Source organism: Orbicella franksi, chromosome 9, assembly GCF_964199315.1.
Source record: "Orbicella franksi chromosome 9, jaOrbFran1.1, whole genome shotgun sequence".
In the NCBI taxonomy this organism is placed as follows: domain Eukaryota; kingdom Metazoa; phylum Cnidaria; class Anthozoa; order Scleractinia; family Merulinidae; genus Orbicella; species Orbicella franksi.
The window spans coordinates 3938253-3942698 of record NC_138153.1 but is presented as its reverse complement, the minus strand read 5'-3'; the positions used below and the strand labels follow the sequence as shown (position 1 = coordinate 3942698).

Below are 4446 nucleotides of genomic sequence, written 5' to 3'. Positions count from 1 at the left end.
TTGTTCTAAAAATAGCAAAAGTGCCCCATATCATTAGGTGCGCGCAGATCCCGAGACTTACGGTCTCCGTCCCCGGTTATGGCTCCTGCTTAGATTGAAGATTGTTTATTTTTTTACGGAAAACGACATTCCAAGGAAGCGGGAAACTGCTCGTGCAACAATTAACATACTATGTAAATTCAAAGCTTTCTAAAGTTTTCGATTCTATTTCATCTATTTTCCATTTCATTATTACATTTCATATGTATAAACAGTAGTTTTGACACCTTTTGACCTGTGTACTTGTTTTATTTATCTATTTTTCTCAGGGTCCACTTTTTTTTTTGGCTGTTTGTTTTAAAATGTATCGACCATTACTTCAATTTATCATTTCAGCTACCCTGCGAGACTAGCGTCACGTATTTATTCTGGCTGGAATGTTATTTGTTTCTTCTTTGTTTGAATACTGACACAAAAACTTTATTCACGTGCAACAAACTGTTCTTTTCTTGAGAAAAAGAAAATACTCAAACTACACTTTGAAATCCATGTCAGTGAAACATCGCTACATCGAAAACATGACATTTCTCTCAAGGCTTGAGCGCACTTTGTGCCCGGACATGCAAGTACGTATCGAAACCAAACAACGCTCGTAAATATTTTCAGCCACCTGAAAAATTAATTGTGTTTTCTCTGTTCTAAACGTTAATTTTCCATATTAAATGGTGTAGCAAGACACTAGTTTGCCCTAGGCGATGATATTTTTTCATTCACCTCAATGTTTAACATTGTGCTTATATCAGTTATACAGACAAAAAAGTAGTGCATGTTTATATAGATTTTGGTCAAGCTTCCAACATTGATGACCATGCCGATAAAGTCACGAGCTCTATCAGTCGTTATAAATTAAATTGCTGTTCGTTCTTGAATGCCTGACAATACTATTTTAAAACACATTTGATTTTGAGCAATTCCTTCTCTAAATGAATCGCCTTTAAAGTTCATTTGCGGCCTCGTATAAGGAAAGCATTGTTCGCACTGCAAGTTATCACAGTACTATTAAACTGGAATTGTCCTCGTAAATTGTCGTACATGGTTCTCTGTCTGCAGCATAAGTGGATCACTTCCTTAAATCTTCGTTCGCAAAGCCAAGCCGAGAGTAAGCTGAAATGCTACTTTAGAATCTTTGTTTTTCACATTGTTTATATCAAAATAAATTTGTAACAATTACTAGTACCACCACCACGTTTTTATTCTGTTAAATTTTAATTCAAAATGTCAGGAAAAAGCACTTCAATTTTGCATTGCGGAGAATATTCGGCCGTTTCAAGTTGTCCTTTAAAATAATAAATTGCGATGTTCAACCTTTCACTTGATCAGTCTCAAACTCGAAATATTAATTTTCCCAATTGATTGTCATACATTTCTTTTGTTCTTAGTTTATGAATTTGGTAACATTGCCTTTGTAACATACTTGACAACGCAACGAGGTACGATGAGGTTATATTTTGATCACTCTTGGACTGAAACCGTTAATGGTAAACGACTAGAGAAACAAGAAAACGACTTATCTGAAGTAAGATATTTCCAGGCCAGGGTCCAAGAGCCAGTACACCGCAATCCAAAATGACTACATATTTCTTTGAAAGGGCATTTAACCTAGAAGGAAAGGAAACATCAACAAAATAGCTGGTTAATATTGATTGTATCACTTAACACTTACTGTTTTCACAACGTTCTTGCGAAAGTTATAATTAACACCAGCGTGTTGTTTTATTCTGTTAACTTTGATTCCATTATGTCAGTGGACAAGTCTCCAATCTTCAAGTAAAATCCTTCTTACTAGTTACAATATATCCTGATTTCAATATTTTCTCTCCAACTGAGATACTTATAACAAGGGTCAGGAAGGCATTTATATGGTCAGACTCTGCTCACTCTTTGGACTGAAACCGTTCAATGGTAAACAGAGAAGAAAACGACTTACCTGAAAAAAGGTGTTTTCAATGGCTGTCAACTTGAGCCAGGCTTCGAGAGCTTACACACTTTGATCCAGCATGGCTACACTTTCTATTGAAACGATGTTTGCATTCAACCTGGTGATAAAAAGAGCAAAAAAACAACAAATTAAATTACTTTCCAACGACTATCGGATCTCCAGTTGTGTTAATTTCGAATATTTGCTCCTAAATACACATTTACAGTGCTTTTCTAAAGCATTTCTTTATTGAAATTGATGAACAAATCTCTCGCAATCGTGTTACTTTTAAGAATTCGTTCGGACGTCAGAACAATTCCTCATTACCCAACCGGTATCTAAGAGTTTATGGGTTCGAATCCCGTCACGGACTGAGATGTTCAATTCTTTGTCCCACGCTCACCACAGGATCAAAATTTCATCTTTCACTACTCCCGATTAGATTTCTCTACAGGATACTTGGAATGACACAGTTATTAAAGTGGTCGACGACAAATTCAAGTAAAATAAGGAAAGGGTGAACTTATCTGAATTAATAAGATTTTTCCAATATCTCATAGTGCACGAGCGTTTAAGAATTACACACTGCAATCCAAAATGGCCACACTTTCTCTTCAATATCCGAGTTCACCTGGCAAAAAGGGAGATTAAACATAAAACGAACTATTTCTTTCATCAACAAATTCGAGACGTGTTTATAAATTTAATAACAGACAATTCTGCAGTGACTTCTTAAAGCAGGTATCAATACTGTATGGTAAAATTATTTAAGAAAACACTAAATTTTTGTTGGTTGGAAAATCTCAAACAAACTTCCTGGTTCTGCTGAGGACAAGCATTAAAATAGTTAAAGATTTTCTCTGCAAGATACTTTGAAATGTATTGAAATGGAAAGAGATTTTAATTTATTAACTTTGGACTGAAACCGGAAAAAACGGAAAATTTGAGGTGCTGGACTTATTGTACAGAAAAAGCGTTTCCAGCCAATAGCAAGCAGTGAACTACTGATTGAAACCACTGAGTCCAAGAGCTAACGAAGTTGCTTTTCTTGCATTGGCAAATTTTCAGTCGTTCGTTTCAGAAATTTTCCAGAAACCAAGTGAGGCTAGTTGCAGATAAATTTCTAACACCGGCAAAAACTATTTTATGAACGTTACTGCTGAGCTTTTGGTAGTACATTTAGACAACATTTCTCAGTTAATGAATAGAAAACTGCGAAGATAATATCTGGTCTATCTGAACCAAGATGTTTACAATACTTACTTTGTACCAAAGAACATTAGAGCCACGCACTGTCGTACAAAATGGACTTGTTTTCTCTCAGCATATCTTTTTTAAAACCTGCATGAAAAAGAAAAGAGGAAGCTTTGATATTCTGACTTTTAAAAATTGCGTTAAGCTTAGGAATTTGGTCAAAACAATGGAGAGTTAGCGGTTCACAGAGACATTTAAAGTATAAATGCTATTCAGGCAGCGTTTGAACGCACAAAGCAGTATAAAATTATTATTTTTTTACTGCAGGAAGACAGTTCATTTGGTTATATATATATTTCCCTCAGGATGTACTCAACATGATAAAAGAAAATCAGTTATTTTCTTTCTTGGACTGATACTGTAAATGGTATAAGACACAAGAGTTAAGCAAAAGACAACGAGCTTATCTGACTATAAAATCTTTCAGATGTCGTCTGCTTGCATCGAGGCGAAGGGTAAAACTCTACAATTCAAAATGGCTGCATTTTCTTTCAATGCATGTGCACTCTGTGTTCAACCTTGGAAAAAAGAGAGCAAATGTCAATAAATGAAGTAAATCTCCTTTTATTCAATAGAACAGTCTTGTAGTTGTACAATGTTGCTATTTTCAGGCATATTACATTGTATTCGCTAGCCTGAAATCAAGAGACTAGAGAAATGCATTTTATCGTGGTGACTGGCTTTCTTTTCGCTTAGAAAATTTACTGCGAACAAACGTGTTAGGTCTGGGATTCTGGTGCTATATTGTATTTCGATCAATCTTGCTCTGAATTAATTCTTTATTCCGAAAGCTTCACACCCTCCCAGTATTCAACAATTTCTTCACTATGTGGACGTAAAAAATTGCTAAAAGAACTGGTTATACTAAACCACTAAACCGCGGAAAATGGCAAGCGTAGCGAAACGAGGCCAAAAGCGAACAAGGTCACGAAATGAGAAAACGAAAACGTATACTTATCTGCGAAGAGGAGCACATCGACGAAGATACTGGTTCACCTTCACAACACACGACGCTTTCTGACACAAAAACGAACGGGATGTCCTTTGAGACTTCCTTATATACACGATTAAAATTCATTCCACCTACTAGAAAAGTGTTTGCTGCATCAGAATATTTCATTGAGATTTCTGTGCGTCAAACAATAGAGCATACAATTATATCAATAAAAAAATATCGAGTAAAGCACGCACTCAGTCGTCAGTTATTTTCTTCTAAAAAAGTACAGGTATTTCAA

The 4446-nt window shown here is 35.5% G+C and overlaps 1 long non-coding RNA gene across 1 annotated transcript; it reads right to left on the bottom strand.

The window, feature by feature from the left end:
* Positions 1-1391: 1391 nt before the first annotated feature.
* LOC145498249 (uncharacterized) lies at positions 1392-3294 on the bottom strand. The gene is made up of 3 exons (XR_014050843.1): positions 3221-3294; positions 1967-2588; positions 1392-1638 (listed from the first exon to the last, which is right to left on the bottom strand). It is a non-coding gene; the product is annotated as an uncharacterized LOC145498249 (long non-coding RNA).
* Between the last annotated feature and the right edge of the window lie 1152 nt (positions 3295-4446).